The sequence below is a fragment of the Cricetulus griseus genome (assembly GCF_003668045.3).
Source record: "Cricetulus griseus strain 17A/GY chromosome 1 unlocalized genomic scaffold, alternate assembly CriGri-PICRH-1.0 chr1_1, whole genome shotgun sequence".
NCBI classification, from domain to species: Eukaryota; Metazoa; Chordata; class Mammalia; order Rodentia; family Cricetidae; genus Cricetulus; species Cricetulus griseus.
This window is the reverse complement of record NW_023276807.1, coordinates 228,421,252-228,449,246: the sequence shown is the minus strand read 5'-3', so window position 1 is coordinate 228,449,246 and position 27,995 is coordinate 228,421,252. Positions and strand designations below refer to the sequence as shown.

Below are 27,995 nucleotides of genomic sequence, written 5' to 3'. Positions count from 1 at the left end.
TCCCACATCTTAAATTGTTTGCATTTTGTTTTATTTGATTGTAAGCCTCTCTGTCATCCTGTAGATTCAAATGCTGTAAGGAAGTAAATCTAAATTTCATGTTCTCCATCCCTCTAGCATTGCAGTCCCTGGGTAGAGCTAACCGTGATTAATTTAATTTCTTTATAGTTCACTTCTTTCCCATGAAACACCTTACTCTCTCCAGCAAACCATTTACCTAGAAAGCCCACACTACATCCTGGTCCCAGAAACACTCAAGCATGTTAACACCCCACACATTAAAATTTGCTTTGACTCCACTTAGCATCCTTTGTACATATAAATAAAAATGTTCTTTACAACCGTCTGTGAAAGTAGTACATGAGGACTGTGTCTAAATGTTAGTGGGTGCATTTTTTAATCAATGTTTTTTGAAACAATTAATTATATATTTAAGTCTTTCATGTCTCTAAACTTTCCAAAGAACATCCCAGATTATTGCTATATTTCTTACTAAAAATATCATAAGTGGTCTAAAGGAGCCAGAGCCCCGCTCTATCCAGGGGGCATGTATCAGAGACAGAAAAGCTGTAACTCAAGTGGAGAACCTTCACCCAAAGAGAAGCCCTCTGATACTTGACCATTTGATGCTCTTGCTAAGGCACATGCAAAAGAAGACAGCTTAGTGAATATGCAGTCTTGCTTCAGTCACTCCATTCTGCCAGTTGGCAAACCATGATTTCACATTACTAGCAGATCAAAGGACTCCAAGTTTTCTGGCAATATATAAGCCTTTCTCCCAATACCATATTGCTTCTTCGAATTTTCAAAGGAAGAGAATTCACAAGAGTCTAAGCATGTCTCCTGGGTCCCTTCTTTGGCTCACCTCCCTAGAAACCAATTTTCATTAGTTTCACTACAAAAACAAATTCTCTTCCATTCCTCTTTCTCGTGATTATCCTACCATCAACTTTCTCAACTCTCAGTATGGAAAACCAGAGAGTAAGTGAAAACCAAGTGTGGTAGCAGCCTTGAGGTCTGCCTATTGGTTTTATGTTGTGGTTGTCTTCTAATTAGCTCTGCAGTCACAAAAGTGCTGTTTTCCACCACTTTCCTTTCCTACTGCAAGTATTTATCACCTACTCAATGGAGGCCATCTGTGGCACAAGGACCAAAATTGGATGTATTTATCAATACAGAAAGAACAACTTTGTGAATTCAATATACGTGACATGTGTGCACAGTGCCTCTACCATGCACCAGATATAAGTTCTCAGAGAACTAAGCTGGAACATGGATTTAGATTTAAAACTGTGTTCAACACACAGTAGCAGTGGCTGTGGACACAGGATCTGCACCTACAAAAAAAAGACATGGAAGTCAGAGGAGAATAAATTGGGAGAAGGGCATGGGCAAGAGCCAGAGGGGATAGAGGGGTAAAAATGATCACAGTGCTTTGCACCCATGTAAGAAATGACGAAAAATGAATTTTTAACAAGTTATATTCAAGCATTCAAAGCAAGAGGCAAGGCAATCTCCACAGTTAACAACAAAGTAACAATCTAAATTTTGAATTTTGAGGTCTGTCTTTTACACTCTGTATAGTCTCTTTGGGTGGGTTAATGCTTTCTAAGATTATTAAGGCTTCCCTTTCTCAAACCATTCTGACTCTCTTAAGGTTTGCTGTTCTGGGTTGTGTACTAGGCAGGTGGACCATGGTTGTTCTCAGCAAACACTCAGCCCAGAAGTCCCCAAGCTCACAGAGCCTTTGTTGACCTGTGGCTGCTTTTTCACTGCAGCTGGAAGCTCCAGCGTTAGAAACTGAGCCATTTGTGTATTCATTTTGTGCTGGAACCTTCCCTGTTATGCACATGTCTTCCAGTGTGGATAGGAGGGGAGAGTGGATGATGCAAAATGACAATGCTGAGATCTGAGATGTCTTTGAAAGCCCCTGAAGCTGTGAAAGATGACTCAGTGTTGTAGCCTTCTCACAGAATTTCCTCACCAGAGCAAGCTGCCTTCCCCGAGAGACCCTGTCTGTTTTCTGTGTGAATGACTGGGCACTGTGAGGGGTGCAAAGGCCCAGTCCCTTTGCCTTGATCTTGGAAGACCCAGGAGGCCTGTCTCAGCTCTGGATCCCCTTTAGGATCACAGAAACCTTAAGGCAATTGTACTACAGCCCAATTCCCCTCTGCCCAGCCCTGCTTCCATTAGCACCCCGAAGGGCTCTTTCCCCAGAGAGCACATCCTGCAGATAGATGTCAGAGTCCACTCCAGGAACTGGAACTGAGACAAAGGAATTCTAAATGCAAGTTCAATGCTAATGTAATAATACCATGGTAGCATATTGATCCCTGTTTTTTGTTGTTATTTTGGGAAAGGGGTTTGTTTTGTTTTTGATTTAATAAATGTAATGATTGTAGTTGTACAATATATTATCTCCTATGTGTCAATACCATCTTAAATTCAAAACGATTTCAAGACTTGGTACTTATCGATAGTCCCAAATAAGGAATCAATTAATTACAAGTTAATTACCCATATTACAAAGTAACAACTGGGAGAGCCATGATTTAAATCCAAGCCCAAACAACCACATTTACACCTGAACACAAAGGGACAAACTAAGGCCTGAGAATGGCTTGCTTCCTTAGGCCTGTGTCCCAACATCTGACTGTGCTTCCAAACCCCTCCATTGCAATGCTACAGGGCTCCCCGTAAAGTCAGGCTGCTTTCTTGTTGTTGTTGCTTTGTTTTTTGTTTGTTGTATTTTTGTTTTTAACTTATTTTTTAAATTTTATGTACATTGGTGTTTTGCCTACATGTAGGTCTGTTTTGAGGGTGTCAGGTCCCCTGGAACAGAAGGTACACAGTTGTAAGCTGCCATGTAGGTGCTGGGAATTGAACCCAGGTCCTCTGGAAGAGCAGCCAGTGCTCTTAACCACTGAGCCATCTCTCCAGCCTCCACCCTCAGATTGCTTTTCATTAGTGTAAAATCCTGCATTTCTTTTCTGAAGTAGTATTCCTCCCATTCCAGTTGCTAACAATTAGTTTTAGAATTGTTGTCCTACAATTTTTCCCCGATGGGACATACAATTAGTCTCTGGGGGCCTCTGGGAAGGAAATGGTTGGCAGGACCAGATATGGCAAGGGAAAGCAGCAGCCATCTGCAGCCACAGGAGATGACACTTTCAAGACAAAGCCAATAGGCTATGGCAGGACTGAGAGGAATGGAAAGTCTTGATATCCCTGACATGTTCTAACTTACTCATTCAGAGGTTGTCATGACCACAGCCATTATCTTACACAAAATCAGAAACTTAAGTGATGTTTCAACCAGTGAAGTTGGTAGAGGTAAAAGAGGGGATTGTTACTTGAAGCTAAAATCATCCTAAATGCACAAAGCTTCTGAGACTAGAAAGACAATTAGGAAGGCTGAAGGGTTAATAAAATGAATGCAATGTTTATAAATGACAAAAATGAGTGGGGAATTTAAACTAATAGAAAAGTTAACATAATAAAGAAAGATAAATGATAAGGAAACAGAGAAAGGTCAAATATAACAGAATTAAAGATAAAGAATAAAATGAATTTGGCAAATCTTTATAGAATACTGAAATTGTCTAGTCACTAAATCAATTTGTCCAAGAAGAGACAGTAATTTATTTCCAAGTTTTTTCAATCATTCACAGACTGCTATATATCAGGTTATATCAATGGTCCCTTAAGAAATATCCAACTTAAATTTGGTGATCATAATTTACATAACCATAGTTTTCCATCTGCTATATTGATACTTAAAATGTTAATGATAAAAATGAGAGCCTGCAATTGCATAGGTATGATCCTTTGGTTTATTATTGCCTCAAACAAACTTGATTCAAAGTACAGTGATAATAAGGGACATATTTATAAATGGCTCTCTTATCCAAAAATAAGAACTATTATTTTTTAAAAGGACATAACTAAGAATAACTACAGTGAAAATACAGAGATTGCAAGGCAAACTTCAAAAGTAGAAGGTCATCAGCCAGCCCTGATCTCTGCATCCTCTAGCAGGGGAAGCTGGTCTGAATGTACCCAATCCAAAGTCCCAGTACTAAAGAGGTGCTGGATACCCAACAGTGACTCTCCAATTTTATTCATTGTTCTGAATCACTGTCTAGTCTATTTGCCTGTGGTTTTTCTCATTATACTGTCATTATCCTATTATGTGGTTCCAAGGGTAGTATACATGAGATGTAGTATCTATCTTATCGTAATTCCTCTTATTGCAAATCAGTGTATTGCTCTTTAGATCTTGGATCATCACAATTTGGAGAGAATATACTGATGTAGCAGCTTTCATTTAATAACTGTCTGTTTTCCTATCTATCATCTAAACATTGACAATTATCTATCATCTGTCACTACTGTGTGTGTGTGTGTGTGTGTGTGTGTGTGTGTGTGTGTGTGTGTGTGTGTTATATGCATGTGTACATGCAGGTATGCATACAAGTGTATATTCCTCTGTGGAGCACCAAGGTCTGTTTCTGTGCCGGGTATTTTCTTTTATACATCTTGGTTTTTTGAGACAGGCTCTCTCTCTCAAACCTGTAACTGATAGATTCAGTTGTACTGGCCACCCACTGAAGTCCACTTCCTAAGCCTCCCCAGCACTGGGATTAGAGGCACGTGTTTCTGTGCCTCACTTTTGCTAGGATGGAACTGAGGCTCTCATTCTTGCCTGGCCAATGCCTTACAAACTGAGCCATTTACCCAGCCTTTATCCATCTATCTTTTATAGCCTGGCTCTAGTGGTTTTCCAGAGATTCTCCTTTTGACAGTGATCTCAAAAATAGTGGCATGATCTTAGATTCCTTACTAGTTGGAAAAGAAACCATGGCCTTACTTATGCTGATCTGAGTGTAAAAGACATCACTGAGCCGGGCAGCGGTGGTGCATGCCTTTAATCACAGCGCTCGAGAAGCAGAGGCAGGCGGATCTCTGTGAGTTCGAGGCCAGCCTGGTCTACGAGAGCTAGCACACAGGTCAGCCTCCAAAGCCACAGAGGAACCCTGTCTCGAAAAACCAAAAATAAAAAATAAAAAAAAGACATCACTGAAAATGGTTTGAAGTCACCTGGGAGTTGAAGGGACAGTATGGATCTGGTTGGCCCCTACAGGAGTCTTAGTTGCATCCAAGGAACAAATTCCCCAGAATCAACATGTCTGGTGCAGGTGGAACAATATGGTCCTTCTGGAAATAGCAGATGTTAGCTGGGGAAATGGGGACACCTTGGCTGCTAGAATGACTCATTACAACTTCTAGGTCAACTGGGCTAAGGAAGACATCTGTGAAAGTTGAGACTTGGTCCTATTTGGGATGTTTCAGGACGTTGTCACTATCAATAAACTAGCATTCCACATTCCCCACCGAAAAGTATAAGGAAAAACAGATTTTTTAAAAAAAAAGAGAGAAAGAAAAGAAAGTGAATCTTGCCTGCAACAAACCAGTATCTGAAATTTCTGCAGTTAAAGGAAATGGATTATTTAAAGCTACAACAGAAATTCCAGAAAATACATGTCTCTGCTTTCCAGAAATTTACCCACATAGAAGACAGACAGGCCAGTATCTCCTACATTCACCTTGAATTTTGCAATGAGCTAAGGCATGAATGAAATTTTCTTTACCACATTCCTTTCCCAGAAGGAAAGACAAATGTTGCCTATCCTAAAGCTAAGGTTAAAGTGGGAAACTATTTTTCTCCTGTGTCAATTTAATAATTTCTTAACCCTTATGTCACCTGTCTTACCAAAATGAAAACCTTTACCTCTAGCCTGCAGACTCTATTTGAAACCCATACTGTTCTCATGTAGATGGACATTTCTGCACTTTTCCTACAACTATAGTTGGACTTTGAACTTTCAAGAACCATTTAGAAGTTGTATTGAGGGCTGGAGAGATGCCTCAGCCGTTAAAAAAAGGCTAGGCTCACAACCAAAAATATAAGAAGTTATATTGAAAGGATTCTACCAAAGCTATTGTGTGGAATTTCCACACTGGATGAGGATAGACAATGTACACAGAATGCACAGTTCAGATTAGAGAGAGGTGGTCTGTGAAAGAAAATAAGATAAGTGAATTTTAGAACTGGAAGAGCACACTAATTCAACCTTCTCATTTTACAAAGAAAGAAATATTGACCTACAAAGCTTCCCGAGCCTGAATCAATAGTTCTCTTCCAACATCTTGACTCTTCATATTTACCCAGAGAAATGATAAATTGGTTTTTAAATTTCCTTATGGTCAGAATCATTTATCTCAAGTCCCAGAGCAAAGCTAAGTTATAATATTGATTATTTTGCCATCCAAATTCTCTTGAAAATTGTCAGTTGTTGATTTCCTTTAGACATGAACTTTCATTATTTAAAGATCCCAGGTAAAAGAATTAATAAACAACACAATCCCTAATGGATCACTCAAAGACAGCATTCAAATTTCATACTACAATTTATTTTTCTTTATGAATTACTGTTTTTATAATCATACTATGGTATGGATTTCATTGTAAATAATAACTAATTTGAAATCATAGCTTTGAGGAGTATAAACTAAACAAACAAATACATTTAATTGGCTTTTTGACTTCTTTGTTTCCCCAGCACTGTTGTAGCATACAGCCTTTAGGACTCCAGTAACAAGCACAGACACTCCCTATATGACACACTGTAGGGCTGCGTTATTATGCATTTGGCCAGAACAATAAATCCATTCACCACCCTCCACTTATCCAACCTCCAGCCTGAACAGAACAATGGGCTCCCTAATAAATTCTCAGTTTTCTTTACCTCTATTCTCTTAACAGAGCAGCAGAGAGTGGTCCTTGTAAGCATTCGAGCTATTCCTCAGCCTGAATCTTCCTGCTCCCTTCATAGGAAAATAACAACAACAACCCTGCCCCCACCCCCCCACACACACACGGAAATCAATGAATCCCAAACAGAATGTATTGTTGTCTATACTCAAAAGGAAAGACAACCTACAAAACATAGCAACAAGTAGAAATCATGGCAGAAGAATAAAACAGATTGTTTACAATGGAACAGCCTTGAAGTAAACATAAGCAAGTATTCCTTCTCCTAAAAGAAAGTGAACGGTAGGTCAAGGTAAGAAGAGGACAACACAAAACTGTTGAAACAAAACTTAATATTTAGGGAAACAGACAACCTATTGTTGAAGTCTATTGAGACTGTTTTCAAAGCTGTTCATTCTTTTTTATAAAGTTTGAATGCATGTATAATTAGCTACCATCAGCATGTCACATGTCTGTCTTCAGTGAGAAAAGCAACTACTAAATGACTTTCAAACCTCTGTAAATACTGGGAAGACCCCCGAAGCTGTTTTAATGCATACCTTTCTGATTGCTGTAGAAGTCTGGTCAGTAGGGATGGGCTTGTTGACATCAATGGACATGGATGCTCCTTTCTTATTCATGCTACACCCTTATAGTGGGTTCGCTGGGTCCTCTGTCATTCTCACTCAGGGACTAGGAGTACTGTCCACATCAGGAAGAAAGTGCTCACTGAATCTGACTAATATTTTATGCCACAAGAGACACACAATGTAAGTCCGAAATGCATCTCACATGTGTGGTGGTGGAAATGAATTTTGTAGAGAGCATTAGCGGGTGTTACACAGTTAACCATGTTTCCATTCATTAGCCATCGTTTGTCTTAAACACGCTGTCTGTTTAGTTTGTTAAGTGTTCAAAGCCCTAACAACAGTTTATTCTTAGCTCTGACTAGAGCCCTGAGGAAATATCTACCACATTGCTCATTCAGTTTGAAAGTGCCCTTTTCCCCATAACTGGGGATCCCCTTTGCTGAGCTAGACTTTCTGTCAGTTTAGGTCAAAGGTTCAATAAAAACTTTGTTTTCTTCTCCTGCCTCTGTAGAAGACACTGATAACACCCCTTAAAAATAACTTCTGGGCCACCAAGACAGCTCAGTGGGTCAAAAGCACTTACTGCCAAGCCCACTGACCTAAGTGCAATTCCCAAGCCCCACGTGGTGGAAGAGAACCAACTCCTGTAAGCTGTCGTCGATAACCACACGCATGTCATGGCACATGCGTGCCACTGTGAAGACACATAATAAATAAAAATGTGATGAATATTTTAATTAAATATAGCTCTGGATCTAATTCTTCAATAATCTCTAATTTTGTCTGATTCGTGATCTGATCAGGCTTCATATACCGTATCCTTCTCCAACCTCAGACCAGTAGTTTAGGTCGGTGAGCAGAGCAGGTACCACCTTTTGCAGCTGTCACCATCAATACGGTACTTAGAAGTACTTAGAAGAGTACTTAGAAGACAGCTCCTGACAGACATCCATGGGTATTTCTGGACAAAATGACAAAAATGAGAAGGAAGATGCTTGATGTTCACTTACTTCTTACCACTCTGTAGTCTTTGCATCTCTTGGAAGTCTTATTATTAAAAATGTTCTCCTTTAAAATACTGTGAAAGAAAGTAACCACCAGCAAACTCCAAATATAACTCAATACCAGCTCCAATGCGATTGGTCTAGTCCTGTGTTTGTACACAATGGATATTCAATAAGTTGAATCTGAATCTAATGAGGGGTCGTATTGCACATGCAGAGCACACAGTCACCAAGGATACATTCAGTGACTCACACAAAGCAGAGGGAAAATGAGGACTTCAATGCTTTAGGCACATATTGTGCAATTTGTCTTTTATAACTTTTGGTTAATTAGCACTGTTTTGGTGAACATTAAAGACACAGTTTGGTTTGTGCAATTAAAGCAAAGCTATCACCTGCTTAAAAATCATTGCACGTGGGAGGAATCAAATCTGCTAAGCAAAGCACTTGCCTGGCTGAAGAGTCAAGAGCTTCCATCAGTGCACTCTGTGACCTGAGAGTCAGAAGTTGTGTTATTTTATGAGGACTCCCAAAGAGGAGAGTATTCTGATCATTACAAGATGCTCCCACATACAATATAGTCTCCTATTATCCAGAGAGTAGCTGGTAAAGTGAAGAGAGTTTACATGGTTAAAAAATACCCTCCAAAAATCCTTTGGTTCTACTACACTTTGAGGAGAGACAAAAGTCTTCACTGAGAGATGCCTTGGGACACTAAAGACTACAACTAGTGGAAGTGCAACTTTCAATTAATTTTGGAGGATTATAGTCCGCATAGTAGCAAAACCTATTTTGTTTTGTATGTTCTTTCCCTACTTGAGTCTTTGCTGAGAGTGTACTCTCAACCATTCACAAATAAAAGGCACAGATGATGTAGCTCCCCTACAGTTGCCTAATAAAACTGCATGGTCACACTAATAACTTCATTGTTCACTTGACAGTCTACAAAATTGTGTTATGGAAATATCTAAAAGTCCAGAGGGCTGGGAGATGTCCCTGTGATAAAAGTTTTAAGGTAAGCTTGACGACCTAACTAGGTTCTCTGGAATCTGTGCAAAAAGCCAGATATGTTAGTTAGTGTGTGTGTGTGTGTGTGTGTGTGTGCGCGCGCGCGCGTGTAATCCCAGTCATGTGGTAGGAATGAGAGGCAAAGATAGGAGACTCTGCTGGAAGCTAACAGGCCACCTGGCCTGGAGTAAAGTGTGCAGCAACAGAAAACTAGAGAGATCCTGTCTAATCAAGATGGAAGGAACAAACTCCCAAAAGTTGTCCTCTGCCCTCCGAAAGCTTGCATGACACACATCACACACACACACACACACACACACACACACACACACACACACACACACGGGGGAGGGGGTGGGAGGGGGGAAGGGGGGTAAAAAATTGAAAAGTCTCCACAGATGAAATGTAACCCTAGTATCTATAGAATCATGGTATTATATTTCACTCTTGATTAATCAAAGATCCAGGTCTCAGAAGGAATATAACATACCTGAGCAGCTATGCTTTTAGAAACAGCAGTGGGAATGCTAACAGAGGCATTTAAACGATACTGTTCAGTGTTTGAGTGTGGGTCACACAGACTGGAGAAGTAAAAGCTTCAGACAGGACCTCAGCCAAATGCTGCCCCGCATGTCTATATTCTGTCCTAACTTCTGTTATTTTGTTTGTTTCTGTATGAAGGACGACATTAGGCTTTGTGCATGCTAAGCATATGCTCTATTGAATTTGTTTTGAAAACCTGGCACCACCAAGAGCAGTGAAGTTAAGACTGTTCTCAACAACTTCCCAAGTTCTTTTTGTCTCCCTGCAACACTAGGATTCTGACGATATGTTCCACTGGCATCCCTGATAAAATCTGCTTAAGGTTCTCAACTTAGTACTCTTTATAAGTATTGGCTTATCTGAGGAAATAAAGAAAATAAGAACCTTAATGTATATCTAAGACTATTGCTACTATGTATCCAACTAGTGACAATTCTCTAAATTTGAGTCAACAGAATTATCAGGACTAAAAGCAGAGTACGGAAAACCTTGAGTAGAATACTGCTGCTTACCAGTTGTTCCTGGGAGACATAAACAGTCCCCAACTTAAAATAGTTTGACTTAATTGGACTTTACAATAGGAAAGTAAACCCATACAAAACAATTGCATTTTCTTTTTAAGGATAACAATAAATTATACAAGAGATCTAACACTTCATTAGAACTGGGCTTTGTGTTAGATAACTTTGCCCAACTAATATTCAGAGCATGCTAGAGAAAGGCCATGCTAAGCTTTATGTTCAGTGGGCTAGAGATATTAACTGTGCTTTTGATATATGGTATGTAATCCCAGTTTACAGTAGGTTTATGGAGTTGTAGCTCTATTGTACATGGAGAAGAATCCATGTACTCAAACCTAAAAGAGGAAAACTCATCATGAATTCATTAGTTAATATTTCTGCTTAGATATGAAAACAACTGCAGTATAGCTAAATGAGAAAGAATCTAATTTTATTTCTGTTCCTGTGATAAATGTACTGACAAAAAACATCTTAGGAGAGAAAGGGTTTACTTGATTTACATTTCCAAGTAACAGTCCATCATGGGGTTAAGTCAAGGTAGGAACTCAAACAGCTAGTTACAGCCCATCCACAGCCACAGGCTGTGAGAAAAGAATGTATATATGCAGCCTACTTGCTCAGCTATATTTTTTCACTATTTTGCACTTTAGGGCCCTGACTACGAACTACTACTGCCCACATTCAGGGTAGGTCTTTCAACTTTAATTAATTCAATTAACAAAAGTCCCTTACATATATGCCCATAGTCCAACCTGACCTAGGCAATCCCTCACTGAAAGTTGAGGTCATTCTTAATGACTCTGAAAAGCCAGTTTTTATTATAGGAAGATGAATCAGTAGACTGTCAAGTCACATATGTGCTGGCCCTAGGAAAAAGCCCACAATGTAGTGTGTGTGTGTGTGTGTGTGTGTGTGTGTGTGTGTGTGTGTGTGTGTGTGTTTAGCAACTATGTACCAAGTAATTTCTTGTTTTATTACAGTTTTTAACAAAATCTCCATCATTTGATTTTACCAATAAGTACTCAGGAGCCAGCCAGTCACAGAGAAGAAGAAAGGCACCTGGAGGACCTTCCTCCTCTACTGACATACCAGAAAGAACTTTCTTCTCCACCATCTCAAACAAAACTCCTCAAACTGAATGTCCCTCCCTTCTACTTCCTGTGTGTCTCTCTATCCTCCTGTATCCCTCTTACTCTCTATGCTTTTATAGAGTCAACTGGTTGCTTGCTCTTTTTGTTGTTGTTTTGTTTTTAAAGATTTATTTATTTATTATGAATACACTGTTCTGTCTGCATGTATCCCTGCAGGCCAGAAGACCATATCTCATTACAGATGGTTGTGAGCCACCATGTGGTTGCTGGGAATTGAATACAAAACCTTCAGAAGAGCAGGAAGTACTCTTAACCACTGAGCCATCTATCTCTCCAGCTCTTGCCCTGAACTTAACCTATGGTTGTCTTTGTTTAATCCTGTTACAATATTCAAGCAGAAAGCTCTTGGGTTAAAGGTGTGTGCTAGCCCTGAGCAAGACCAAATCCAGAAACTGGTTTTTTCAGTAAATAGCAATCTAGGGGTTCACAGTGTGATCAAATATCCTGCATCTGCCTCTTATCACAAAGTAGAATTATTAAAAGACTACCAAATCAAGACTTTTGTAAGTTCTTGTCTTGTATTATTCCAGTAAAGAAATAAACATTACTTTCCTTGAAATCAAACACAATCCAAGTGGAATTCAGATTCAACCAGTGAGGATAATTAATAATACCCTATGATGAGTTTCCCTCTGTTTCCATATTTTAAAATAAGGATTCCATTTTCCCTAAGGCTCCAAATCACCCTAAAATGAATCCCCAGTAATGATGGGACAACTTACCTAATGTGCTACAGTTTAAAAGTATTTTGGGGTTTTGCTTGCCAGATCAAGATCCGCAGCAGGATCTGACACACCTGGACACTGCCAAAGCCCCGATAATAGTGCCACCTCCATCCACGATAAGAGGACATACATCAGAGTATTGGAAGTGTTTGCATCTACCAGAAGGGAACCTTGGTCCCATACCCACCAGGAGAGGAAGAGACTCCTGCTACACCCATCAGAAGAAAGGATGAGAAGAGGTCAATGTAAAAGCACATTTAACAACAGAAAACCCAATATTACATCACTGGAGACTAGGAATGATACACCAACAAGACCTGAATATCACAATGCAGATGAAGCAGAAGAGAATGACCTTAAAAACATCTTCATGAAAATGATAGAGGACCTCAAAGAGGACATGAGAAAATCCCTTAAAGAAATGGAAGAAAAAACAAACCAAGAAAGACAAGATATCAACAAATATCTCAAGGAAACAGTTCAAGAGCTAAAAACTGAAATAGAGACAATAAAGAAAGTACAATCTGAGGGAATGCTGGAAATAGAAAAGCTGGGTAAACGATCAGGATGTACAGACACAAGCATAACAGAATACAAGAAATGGAAGAGATAATCTCAGAAGTTGAAGATACACTAGTAGAAATAGACTCATCAACCAAAGAAAATATTAAGTCCAACAAATCCCTAACACAAAATATCAAGGAAATATGGAATACTGTGAAAAGACCAAACCTAAGAATAATAGGTATAGAAGAAGGTGAAGAAATCCAGTTCTTCAGAAATCAGAAGAAATCTGTTCCTTTGAACAGAAAACATATTCAACAAAATCATAGAAGAAAACTCCCCCAACCTAAAGAAAGACATGTCAATGAAGATACAAGAAGGCTACAGAACATCAAATAGACTGAACCAACAAAAAAAGGTCTCCTTACCACATAATATTCAAAACAACAAACATACAGAATAAAGAGAAAAATACTAAGAGCAGCAAAGGAAAAAAGGACAAGTAACATATTAAGGCAAACCTATCAGAATTAGACCTGACTTTTCCACTTCTGAAAGTCAGAAGGTCCTGGATAGATATTCTACCGACACTAAGAGACCACGGATGCCAGCCCAGACTACTATACCCAGTAAAGCTTTCAATCAATATAGACGGAGAAAACAAGATATTCCATGACAAAACCAGATTTAAACAATACATATTCACCAATCCAGCCCTATAGAAAGTTCTGGAAGGAAAAATGCAACCCAAGGAAGTTAACTACAAACAGAAAAATATAGGCAATAGATAATCCCACTTTACCAACAGCCAAAGGAAAAAGGGATAGAATCCCTCACATAATTTTGCCACCATCACCAAATCAAAAACAAACAAGAATGATCAATGGTCATCAATATCCCTCAACATTAATGGTCTTAATTTGCCTATAAAAAGACACAGATTAACAGAATGGATAAGAAGACAGAATCCATCCTTCTGCTGCATACAAAAAAGACACCTCAATATCCAAGACAGACTGTACCTAAGAATTAAAGGTTGGGAATAGATTTTCCCAGTCAAATGGACCCACGAAACAAGCGGGAGTGGCAATCCTAATTTCCAATAAATTGGACTTTAAAATCAATCAAAAGAGATGAAAGGAGGTCACTTCCTACTCATCACAGGAGAAATCCATCAGGAAGAAGTCTCAATTCTGAACATTTATGCCCCAAATAAAAAGGCATCCACGTTTGTAAAAGGAACATTACTAAAACTCAAATCACACAGAAAACAGCACATAATTATAGTGGGGGACTTCAACACCCCACTCTCACAATTGGACAGGAACACCAAGACAGAAACTTAAAGAAACAAAGGAACTAATAGAAGTTATGGCACAATTGGACTTAACAGATATCTATAGAACATTCCATCCAAATATAAAACAATTTACCTTCTTCTCAGCGCCACATGGAACCTTCTCTAAAATCGTCCACATACTTGGCAACATAGCAAAACTCACTCAACAGGTACAAAAAAAAAAAATGAAATAACCCCCTGTATCTTTTCAGACCACCATGCTTTAAAGTTAGAATTCAACAACAAAATTAATTACAGAAAACCTACAAACTCATGGAAATTAAGTAACACCCAGTTGCACAATTCATGGGTCCAGGAAGAAATAAAAAATGAAATTAAAGATTTCCTAGAATTCAATGAGAATTCGGATACAACATACCCAAACCTATGGGACACTTTGAAAGCAGTGCTAAGAGGAAGGTTCATAGCACTAAGTGCCTACATGAAGAAACAGGAGAATAATCACACTATCGAATTAACAGGACATCTGAAAGCTTTAGAAAACAAAGAATACACCCTGGGGGAGCAGATAACCAGGAAATAATCAAATTGAGGGCTAAAATCAATAAAATGGAAACTAGGGAACAATACAAAGAATCAATATAATGAATAGTTGGTTCTTCGAGAAAATCAACAAGATAGATAAACCTTTATCCAAACTTACCAAACATCAAAAAGTGAACATGCAAATTAATAACATCAGGAATGAAAAGGGGGACATAACAACAGACACAGAGGAAATCCAGAGAATCATTAGGTCATACTTCGAAAACCTATATTCCTCAAAATTCAAAAATCTAAAGGAAATGGACAATTTTCTGGACAGATTTCACTTACCAAAATTAAATCAAGAACAGATAAGCAACTTAAATAGACCTATAAACCTTAATGAAATTGAAGCAGTCATCAGAAGTCTCACAAACAAAAACAAAGCCCAAGAATTCTACCAGAAATTCAAGAAACAGCTAATACCACTTCTCCTCAAAGTATTCCACACAATAAAAGCAAAAGGGTCATTGCCAAACTCTTTTTATGAGGCTTCAATAACCTTGATACCCAAGCCACACAAAGACACAACTAAGAAAGAGAACTACAGACCAATATCCCTCATGAACATTGATGCAAAAATTCTCAGTAAATTACTGGCAAATCGAATCCAAGAACATATCAGAGAAATCATCCATTATGATAAAGTAGGCTTCATCTCAGGGATGCAAGGATGGTTCAACATACGAAAATCCATCAATGTTATCCATCATATAAACACACTGAGGGAAAAAACCACATGATCATCTCACTAGATGCCGAAAAGCCTTTGACAAAATCCAACACCCCTTCATGCTAAAGGTCTTGGAGAAATCAGGGATAACAGGAACATAACTGAACATAATAAAAGCAATATACATCAAGCCAACAGCCAACATCAAAATAAATAGAGAGAAACTCAATGCAATTCCTCTAAAATCAGGGACAAGACAAGGCTGTCCACTCTCTCCATACCTCTTCAATATTGTCCTTGAAGTGCTACCTAGAGCAATAAGACAACAAAAGGAGATCAAGGGAATACAAATCGGAAAGGAAGAAGTCAAACTCTCACTATTTGCAGATATGATAGTCTACATAAGTGGCCAAAATAACTCAACCAGGGAACTCCTACAGGTGATAAACACCTTCAGCAAAGTGGCAGGATACAAGATTAACTCAAAAAAAAATCTGTAGCCCTACTATATACTGATGACACATTGGTGGAGAAATAAATCAGAGAAACATCACCCTTTACAATTGCCACAAACAACATAAAATACCTTGGGGTAACAATAACCAAAAAAGTGAAAGACCTGTACCATAGGAATTTTGATTCTCTAAAAAAAGATTAAAGAAGAAACCAGAAAATGGAAAGATCTCCCATGCTCTTGGATAGGTAGGATCCACATAGTAAATATGGCAATCTTGCCAAAAGCAATCTACAGATTCAATGCAATCCCCATCCAAATCCCAACACAATTCTTCACAGACCTTGAAAGAACAATTCTCAACTTTATATGGAGAAACAAAAGACCCAGGATATCCAAAAACAACCCTGCACAATGAAGGAACTTCTAGAGGCATCACCATCCCTGACTTCAAGCACTATTACAGAGCTATAGTCCTGAAAACATCTTGGTATTGGCACAAAAATAGACAGGTAGACCAATGGAATAGAGTTGAAAACTCTGATATTAACCCACACACCTACAAACACCTGATTTTTGACAAACAATCCAAATATATACACTGGAACAAAGAGAACATCTTCAACAAATGGTTCTGGCATAACTGGAATCGGATATGTAGAAGACTGCAGATAGACCCAAGCCTTTTGCCATGCACAAAACTTAAGTCAAAATGGATCAAAGACCTCAACATAAACCCAGCCACACTGAACCTATTAGAAGACAAAGTGGGAAATACCCTTGAATTAATTGGTACAGGAGACTGCTTCCTGAATATTACAACAGTAACACAGACACTGAGATCAACAATTGATAAATGGGATCTCCTGTAACTGAGAAGCTTCTGTAAGGCAAAGGACACAGTCAGCAAGACAAAACGGCAGCCCACTGACTGGGAAATATATTCACCAACCCCACATCTGACAGAGGGCTGATCTCCAAAATATACAAAGCACTCAAGAAGTTAGTCTCCAAAACAAAACAATCCAATTAAAAAATGGGGTATAGAACTAAATAGAGAATTCTCAACAGAAGAATCTAAAATGACTGAATGACACATAAGAAAGTGTTTAACATCCTTAGCCATCAGGGAAATGCAAATCAAAACAACTCTGAGATACCATCTTACTCTTGTCAGAACGGCCAAAATCAAAAACACCAATGACAGTTTATGCGGAAGAGGATGTGGAGAAAGGGGAACACTCCTCCACTGCTGGTGGGAGTGCCAACTTGTACAGCCACTTTGGAAACCAGTATCGCAACTCCTCAAGAAAATGGGAATCAGTCTACCACAAGATCCAGCAATTCCACTCTTAGGCATATACCAAGAAGAAGCACATTCATACAACAAAGACATCTGTTCAACGATGTTCACAGTAGCACTATTTGTAATAGCCAGAAATTGGAAGCAGCCTAGATGCCCCTCAACTGAAGAATGTTTTGAGAAAATGTGGTACATTTACACAATGGAGTACTACTCAGCATAAAAAAAAAAAGACAATGGAATATTGAAATTTGCAGGAAAATGGATGGAACTAGAAGAAACCATTTTGAGTGAGGTAACTCAGTCACAAAAAGACAAACATGGTATTCGAAAAGTAAACATCACTCATATGTGGATTTTAGACATAGAGTAAAGGATTACCAGATTACAATCCACACTGCCAGAGAAGCTATAAACAAGAAGGACCCTAAAACAGCCATACATGGTCCCCTGGTGAAGGGGAAATTGTCAAGATCCCCTGAGCAATTTGGGAGCACGGGAAGAGGGGAGAGGGAGATAGGAGAATGAGAAGGACATAAGGGAGCAGAAAGATTGAGTCAGGCGAAGAATAGAAGATAACAAGAATGGAGTTATCATAATAGAGGGAAACATTTTAGGTTTACAGAGAAACCAGGCACTAGGGAAATGTTTGGAGAGCTACAAAGATGATACCAGTTAACAATCAAGGCTACCTTAAATGCCCTCCCCTGATAAAGAGATTGATGCCTGAATTATATGCTACCTGATAGCCCTCATCCAGCAGCTGGTGGAAGTAGAAGCAGGCACCCACAACTAACCACTGAATTTAACTTTAATCCAGATGCAAAGAAAGACAACTGAAGAGCAAAGGGGTCCAGACCAGGCTGTCGAAACCCACAGAAGCAGCTGATCAGAACATCAGGGAACTCTTGCTCCCCAGACTGATAGCTGGGATACCAGCATGGGACTGAACCAGACCTAGAACATGGGTTTCAGTGAGGAAACCTCGGAAATCTACAGGACCTGCTGTAGTAGTTCAGTACTTATCCCTAGCATAGGTGTGGACTTTGGGAGCCCATTCCACATAGAGAAATACTCCCTGAGCCAAGACACACAGGAGTGGGCCTAGGCCCTATCCCAAAGGATACAATAGACTCTGATAACACCCTATGGAAGGCCTCACCATCCAGGGGGAGCAGAAAGGACATGTGATAGGTAGGGTTTTTGTTGGGGGGTAGGGGAGGACGGGAGGGATAAGGGAACTGGGATTGTCATGTAAAACAATCTTGTTTCTAATTCAAATTTTAAAAAATCTGAGGAAGAAAATAAAAGTATTTTGGAATTTCTACTTCTGAGTGATTTTCCATAACTATTGGATCAATACCCCAAACACTTGAATTACACAAGACAGTGGACATCAGGCAGTGAGTGGTGGCAATCATTGAAGATTGTAACAACCCTGTGAGCCCTACTGTTACTTAGCTGACTACTTGACAGACAGCCACAGGAGAGGAACGGGAGACCCAGGAATGGGATTCGAAAAGTAAAGCAATGAAGTCAGAATCTAAGGAGACCCAGCTATTGGAGTTGATAAAATTCCACACAGAAGTGATCAGCATGGAAGAAAATGTATGACTCACACAGCCTCATTTGAGTGTTCACATCTACAAAGCCCCCTTCCAGTGGTCAGAACTGGCTATAATGTTTAAGAAAACTTCTCAAGGCTGACTAGAGGTAACAATAACCAGTGTTTGCAAAAAGCTCAGGATAGTACTTCCTCTAGACTAGACTACAGTCCTCATGATTTGCCTCAGGGAGAAAGAGAGGATCCAGAAGGGCCTGCCATGGGAGTGAATGACATTTAGACCTTCACTACAGAGAGCTCTTATGTTCTTAGCAAATTTCCAAAATCAATGTTTGAGCAAATCAAGCAGTTTGTAAAACTTGAACTCCATCCATGACCAAATCTCAAACGTAATTCTAAGCATAAAAATTTGTTCCTTTACCAACAAGGTGACATTCACGTTTGTCTAGTAATCAAAGATTGCCAAGTGAGCTAACAATCAAGAAAACTGTGATCCATAATGAAGAGAAAAATCAATCAAAAACAACCCAGAACTTTACAGGTGAGAGAAATAACAAATGTCTTTAGTTACTATAATTGAATACATTCCCCAAAAGTGAAGAAATTTACAAAATGCTTTTTAAGATCAATATCAAATTCTAAAATGAGAACTACAGAGTGATACGAAAATGCACTGAGAACAATACAAGGCAGATTGGCTATTGAGGAGGGAAAATGTCAGTGAATCCAGTCATCAATAGAAATCACACAAAATGAAATAGAAAAACATTTTATAACAAACTTAAATGTAAAACTGAAAACTGTAAAAAACTATAATTTAAAAATCATTTTAATTCTTGATTAGACACCAAAAAGCATGATCCTCAAAAGATCAAACTAAGAAATAAAACATCTTAAAACTTAAAGCATCTGTCCTTTAGAAGTCCATTGAGAGATTAAAAAATGCATTCTGCTTTTATAATTTAAATGAAACTCTGTTGTCTTAGTTAGGTGGTTTTTTGCTATAATGAAAACACCATGACCAAAAAGCACATAAGATTGCAAAGGGTTTATTAAGCTTACACATCAGCATTGCTGCTCATCACTGAAGGAAGTCAGGACAGGAACTGAAACAGGACAGGAAGCTGGAAGCAGGAACTGATGCAGAGGCCACGGAGGTGTGCTGCTTACGGCTTGCTTCCCATGGCTTGCTCAGCCTGCTTTCTTACAGAACCCAGGACCAGTATCCCAGGGATGACACCACCCACTGTGGGCAGTGCCCTCCCCCATTGGTCACTAATAAAAAAAATGCCGTACAGCTGGATCTCAAGGAAACATTTCCTCAGCTGAGGTTCTTTCCTCTGATGACTCTATACTTGTGTCAAGTTGACACACAAAACCACCCAGTACACCTGTCCAGCCATGTTGAAAGTTCCCAATATTCAGGTACCACATATGTCCTGAGGCTCTATTCATTAATCTACTTTAGAATAAATAGGTATGATAGAGAGAGAGAGAGAGAGAGAGAGAGAGAGAGAGAGAGAGAGAGAGAGAGAGAGAGAGAGAGAGAGAGAGAGGAGATCTAAAACCTGAAGTTTAGTTTAAGGAATATATGAAAAGAACAAAATTGGATGTTGTAAAAAAATAAATATATAAAAGGAGGGTGAAATAAAGCACTCAAGAGACTAATTGTTGGTTCAGGAAGGGAATATATAGGAGTGAATTGGACTTCTTCCCAACATAGAAATAAAACTTGCCACCCTAGGGATCTGAAGAATAGCTGGGGCTAGGGAGAAGAATTGCAGAGTGGCGACTAGTGGTGCTGTTGGTTCAGGAGAGTTGTTCATATTTTCTGTGTTCTGCCCCAAAGGTGGGACCATGCAGAGTAGCAAAGAGTATCTGGCACCTGCGCACAAACACTCCTGTACAGCATATACCAGGGCTATAGTGTGAGTTTGGTTATGGAAAAAAATAACGTGAGAGTTTGTGCATTGTATGTCCAGCAATGTCCAGTATACGATGGTCAGCTCTTAGTGCAAGAGCTGGACATCCAGAAACCAGCTGGTTGAGGGTGGTGAGGTGTGGATTGCAGGGGTGGTGGTGATAGGACAGAGTGCTGCTGTAGGAGAGAGTTCCCCTCTCAGAGTGTGAAAGAAGGAAGACAGACATACATGATTTTAAATGCTGGGGTTGAAAGGAGGAAACATTGACCTTCATGTTAAAACTGTGGGCAGGCAGTGGTACGGGAAACAACAACAACCAGTTTGTGAAGTGTTTTTTTCTTTGATTTCTTTTGCCATTTAAAGAGAACACAGTGCTTTTACATGATTGCTTTTCCCACTCTAATAGATTTTTTCTCAGCTTTCCTCTAATAATTTTGCTAATTGCTATAATTAGTTCTCCATAGTGCTTATTCTAAATCTACTTTATTTTATTCAATGTGTGATGCCATGACAAAAGACCCGAGGCTAGATAATTTTAGAAGATAAAAAAAATTTAGTTGTTGCATTTTTGTAGTTGGGAAGACTGGTGGGGTAACTGGTATCCATAGCCAACGAGTTCTGTTGTGCTCCCATTTCACTTAATCACCAACTAACAGCCATACCTCCTGATACTGACGCATGGGTAGGATGCATCTGTCTGTGAATTTTGGAGGAGGGACTGCCAGACAATCAACAGCACATGGGTATCCCTACCATGTGTTGCATAAGCTCTGCTAATAAAGCCAGCTGCAGCGCTCTCAGAGATTTGAAATTGCTCAGAGAAACTTAGAGGGCTATCAAGAAACAAATAAGAAATAAACTCCATCTTCCATGGGAGAAAAATAATTCACTCCTTCATGGTCAGCAAGAAGACATGAACTGTGCTCACCTGGGACACAGGCCCAGATTGCCCAGGGAAGCCTGAAAACACTGGCACACTGCAAACCCTGGTGCAGGTTGGGCTTTATCTTCTGTGAGGGCTTTATCTTCAGGAGTTTATTTCCTGGTGGGAGAAGGTCCACTCCATCCCACAAAAACCAGCCTCTAGGGCCACCAGAGTCACCCCACCTATAACCAGATAATGAACTTTGTCACTTTTGCCCCTAGCCAAGCTCATTCAGGACAAGGCTCCTTTCCCGGGGCCTGAAGCTTCAACCTCTACAGCAGACTCTCACCTCTAACAAACACTGCCCACACCTGCACCACTAGGGAATCTGGAGTCTGGAATCTGAAATCTGAGCGTCTTGGCCTCGGCTGTCTTTATTCTTCCTCTCCATGATTAATACTTGCAGGACAGCATGGAGTAGGCTTTGTGCCCTTGTGCTAGGGCTTTTTCCTCTGTCTGAAACCACCCTGTCCTCCTCTGCTTTCAGTCTGAGCTTCCCCCTCAATGATGAAGTGTTCCCTGACTTGCTATCTTACCTTTTATTTAAACAAACACTCTGAAATATAGAAGTTTATGTTGACAGCCACACATTTGATCACAATCATTTTATGAGCTGGTAACTTAAGAGGCTCCACTGAGCATCTCCTTTGTCTTCTATGATCCCATTGCCAAGGCCTCCATTCTTTCTGTAAGTAGCTGTTGGCTGGCTGGTCTAGGGCATGCTTAGCCCAGAAAGATGGCCTCTGTTTCACATGGCATTTCAGCATGCAATAGGCTCTGCTGGGCTTGTTCCAAGTGTGGTAGAAAGATGCCTAATACAAGGAAGTGGATAATGCCTCTTGAGGCTAGACTTTGGAATGGTACACTGTCATTTCTGACATATTTGGTTGACCAGAACAAGTCAACGGTTCCATCCAAATTCAGTAAGTGAGAAAATAGATTCCAAGCCACCATTGTGAAGGGGACCCACAAAGTATCCACAGCAGTCTTTGTGCATTTCCACCCCATTACACAAAAGAACCAATCACTATGTTCTCCTGTTGTAGAATATTAGTTAAAAATGTGTTACATTTGTTTGTGCTGTGGAATATTTGTTTCACGATGCAAAGACATGTTGCATTCTTTTATGTTTCATTTGTTTAACTCTGTGAAGCTGTGCTATTTTGCCTGTCTAATGAAATAACACCTGATGGTCTAATGAAATGTTGAGCAGCCAATAGCAAGGCAGGAGAAAGGACAGGCAGGGCTGGCAGGTAGAGAGAATAAACAGGAGGAGAATTTTGGGAGGAGTTTGAGGAGCAAGAAGAGGAAGAGGAGAGGAAGAGGAGAGGGGCCAGGCACACAGCCACACAACAAGCCACGGAGTAAAAAGCAAAAAAAAAAAAAAAAAAGTATATGAAATAAAAGCCCAGAAGCAAGAGATAGATGAGATAATTTAAGAACAGCTGGCTAGAAATAAGCTGAGCTAAAGCCAGGCATTTATAAGAAAGAATAAGATTCCATATGATTTATTTGGGAGCGGGTGGCGGGCCCCCAATGAGTAAAGAGTAAAGAGAAAACAACCAGCTACATTCCCACTGCAGTGTTGTTAGAAGCTCTAGCCTACTACAATCTTATTCACTTACTTATATATACACTGTTATGGCTTGAACACGACATGTCTCCTACAGGCTCCTGTGTCTGAACACCCTAGTTCCCAGCTTTGAGCACTATTTTGGAAAATTGTAGTACATGGCTGGTGGAGGTGTGTCCCAGGAAATGGACCTTTGAGGATTATAGCACATTTCCATTTCTGGTCCAATCTCCGCATCTTAGCTGGATTCACATGAGATGTTCCCACAGACTCAAACAGGGCAGCCACAATGGTGGATTATATTCCCTTAACAATGAGTCAGAACAACTTCTTCCTCTAGTAAGTTCATTCTACAAACATTCTGTCGCAGAAATATGAAAGGCAACTAATAAATATACTGTTCACATATGAGTCAGAGCTCCTACTTGAATGAAAGAGCCATTTTTTTGTTGAGCATTGTATCCTCTGAGCTCTTAGCATGAAGTCTGGTTTCTATATAGTACTCAGAGCATGCTTACTGTTGACTGAGCAGGAATGAATGACCTTCTCTACCCAGAGATGACTCCCAGAATAAATTGAAGTTGTTTGTATAGTTAGTGGTAGACAGTTTCTGGTAAGGTGCAAATATCAATAGGAAATGAAATTATCCCTTGGTATCCATGAAGAAGAATTTATAGGAGTCCTCTCAGAGAGCAAAGTTTGCCAGTGTCATGGCCACTTGTATAAAATGACATAGTGTTTGTATTATAAGCTAGGATCATCCTACCACACACAATGCAGTGTGTCTACATTTCATCATTACACCTAAAATAATGTTAATGCTGTGTAAATGGGATGGAAAAGAGTTATACCTGAAAGTACATGCACAGCCTTGAACACATAGTCAACTGAGTGGCAACCTATCATTTTCAAATATCTTTAATCTGAGATTGTTTTTATTCACAGACAGGAAAAATGAGTATTGATAAGCAACTGTATTTCTCTCTTACTTTACCAACTTTATCCTCACAATAGTATTTTAAATACTTTTGAAATTTAAAGAATTCTAGTTTCCATCCAAAAGATAAATATTAATCAACACTATGTTTAAATTATTGTTACTATACTATTCTTATTGTTGTATAGTACATTATTCTTGTATAATATAATTGTTATACTATGTTTGTGTACATATACAGTATGTATACAAGAAAGTTTACTGTAATTTTGTTAGTTCATAGTGGTTGCAAAAACAAAATCAAATTAAATTGAAAAGAAAACAAAAAAGTCAATAAAATACTAATTAATATTAATTTAATGTTACATGGTCTTGGTTTGATAGAAACCAAAAATCAGCTGCTTACAATAAAGATGAGAAGTTATCTGTTACTGCTTATGTTCTCTTGAGTTGATATTCCAAGAGTAAATATTGTAGTGGCAGGCACCATTGTCCATTATCTCCAGGGTACCTTAAAGTCATTATTGTCATATTTCAATTACTCCTTTAAATTTCTGCTTTTAGATGCCTCCAAGAAATGTGGGTCAGGAGAAGGAAGATGACAACATGTACAAGGCACCATCAGTAAGACCTGCTTCCTTTTGCTGATCTACAGTGAGGATGTTATCTCATTGGACAGTTGTAAGGGATAAATGAGTTACTATGCTCAATGATTTCGAACTGTATATTAATTTAAGCATCTAATTCCTATGTGTAATAATATAATCCAAATTATGAAAAGCAATATTATCCCTTCTTTGCATTTTTAGAGATAAGGGAAGAGCTTTAGGGAGACTAGATAACTTACCAATACTTACTCCTTTGATCTAGACTCTCAGAAGAAAACAAAACAGAGAGAGAGACTGACAGACAGACGGACAGAAACACACACACACACACACACACACACACACACACACACACACACATACACACACGTGTATGCACAGAGAGAGGCAAAGAGACAGAGACAGAAACAGAGATAAGAGAGAGATTTGTTGTAAGGAATTCACAGACTGTCAAGTCTGACTCAACTCTACAGAAAAACCAATTGGAGATCCAAAGGAGTCAACAGTATGAATTCAATCCAAAGGCCAGCAAATAAAGAACTACATTGTATTGGGGCAAGGATAGATGTGAAAACCCTTTCACAACCATCTGGAATACTGTTTGACCAAATAGCTGTGTCCCCTTTGGCCCAGTTAATTACTGCATGAGCCATCAAAGTTAACAAGTTGTGGTTGTTGAAATAGGTATCCCCTGCCCATAGATTCATGTGTTTGTATGCTTAGCTATAGAAAGTGGCACTATTAGCAGATGTGGCCTCATTGGAGTAGGAGTGGCCTTGTTGGAAGAAGTGTGCTACTGTGGAGGAATTCTTGAAGGTCTCATATATGCTCAAGTCATGCCCAGTGGGACAGTTCACTTCCTGTTGCCTGAAGATCAACTTGGAGAATGCTCAGCCACCTCTCCAGCACCACATCTCCCTGCAAATTGCCTTGCTTCCTGTCATGATGATAATGAACTAAACCTCTGAAACTGCAAGCCAAATCTAATTAAATGTTTCCTTTACAAGAGTTGCCACGGTCATGGCGTCTCTTCATAGAAGTAGAAACCCTAAGACAGAAGTGGTGAGCTTTTCAAATCCTTTTTGAATCTGTGATCTACCCACAATTTTAAGGGGCCTGGTGATCTACATAGAGCCTAATTCTTTCTTTCTTTTTCTTTTCTCCTTTCTTTCTTTTTTTCTTTCTTTCTTTCTTCCTTCCATTCTTCCTTTCTCTTTTTACACTTCTTTCATCTAGTAAATCATTTGCCTTAATTATTTATGCCTAGGAAAGCATAGAATAAATGATAAATAATATAAGCCCAAACTCTGCTCTCAACACAGATATCTCAAAGATCAGTTTCTTAGACCTTTGGGAATCCAGATGAACCATGTTAGTGTGTTGTCACCTTATCTGCCCCTTCTTCCCAGGAGACTTATACATAGATGATCTTGAGAAGTTGATGCTTGCTGTGAAATGCTTCAAACATCCCACAGCATTCCCAGCATATGCCTCAAATGACATATGATATATGAGCAAAGAAGTAATCCAAGGCTTATAAGATAGCTCGGAGGATAATGCACTTTTCACCAAGCTTGATGAGCTGAATTTAATTCCCAGGACCTGTATGATGAAGGGAGAAAACTGTCTACTGCAGATTATCCTCTGAACCCCATGCCCATGTCATATGTCTAATGTGCACATGCATATACACACAAAATAAATGAAATATGAAAATTTTCAAAGTAGTAGTTTGGTTCCTTTGTGGAGGAAGCAAATTTGATTTCTATCTATGTCATTTATGTCTATGTATAGAACATAGACTGAAAGGTCACATCTTTGTCTTCATCATTGCTAGTAATAACACCATGAACTCCCAAAGTTAGCATATTTCAAAACTGCAGACTCTGTGTTTCATAGGTTACTGGGATGGGTTGGTTCAGCAAGGTCACAAGCATCTGTCATTAGCATTTACTCCTGCAAATCGATTTTTTTTGAGCCACACAGCATTTCACACACCTTTAAGTGTCTGAAATGAATTTTGTCATTCCCTGGTAAGCCAGGGAGAAATGAGGAGGTTGTTTTCAGGCTAAATTTTACAACAGAATAAGCACCCATCAGAAGCATATTGCATCCAACAACTACTTGTGGCCCCACAAAACAATGCACCATCACCCTTCATTTAAACTCACTTCTCATGGAAAAGGAGACCTTTGCCCAATCTGCTTTTACTAAAAAGCATACATTTCACAGATACAGTCAATCCAGATTCAAATAATATTACTAAACACCAGTAACTATATTTTCAAGTACAAAGATTAATACATATCACCTAATTTATTTTTTCAATCATGAACTTGATTGTGTGAAAATATAAATTCTATGACTCAAAAGAAAAAATGTGAATCAGAGGTGGTTAATAATGTCTCAAACCATTTTAAGATGAATTTTTAAAAGATGAAGGATTGGTACAAAGATTTACTGGAACGAAGAAGTGCTGTAAGAGAAGCCAACTCAATAAACATTTATTGGCAATTTACCTACAAGCCAATTACTAAGAAGGATACAAAATAGGCAAATAAACTTTACCCTCTAGCAGTTTCAACCTGAGCAAAGAAAATATGAGGTGTACTCAAACAACCATACCAACAGAGAAATGTCAGCAAGAATGGAGATCCTAACCCCCGATTTACGCTACTGCCTTTCCAAATAGGTTTAGAAGATGGAGGTTCCTGCTGTTTTTACGATTTCCCAGAACTAAGAAAAAACAAAGACTAGCAAATGCTGAGGGAACTGAGATTCGGACTTATTAAAGACCTACTGAGACTATGAATACAGTGACTTAGATTATGACATAAAGTATCACTGTCCTTGTGCTATGCCTGCACTTTGGGTTATGCACCACTGTTCAAGCTCTCCACTAATTTCACCAGGATCTCTACTCAAATGGCTCCCACATAACTCATTAAGTCTTAATTACCATTAATTATCAAATGGAGAAGACTATGACTTACATCATCTGTACATTGTTGGGATGAGCACATACAATTATAGAATCATCTGATCCACATCAAAGCTGGATGTAGTAAACACTTTATCCAACTTTCCTTAACCCATGGCCAAGGGCTACATGTGCCAATGTTGTCTGAGTTCAAATAAGGGATACAATAGGGACAGTTCATGACTCAGGTGACATTTGGGAGGATATGGAAAATCTAGAAGGGATTTTGATAAAGAGAAGGTGCAGGAGGGATTTCTATGCATGGAGAGAAGAGCATAGTCATGCTACCCAGAATGCACCTAACTTCGCCC

General features: G+C 39.1%; 1 pseudogene; it reads right to left on the bottom strand.

Moving 5' to 3' along the window:
- The window catches only part of LOC100761872, a 99,393-nt pseudogene that overhangs the window by 60,839 nt on the left and 10,559 nt on the right, over nt 1-27,995 (bottom strand).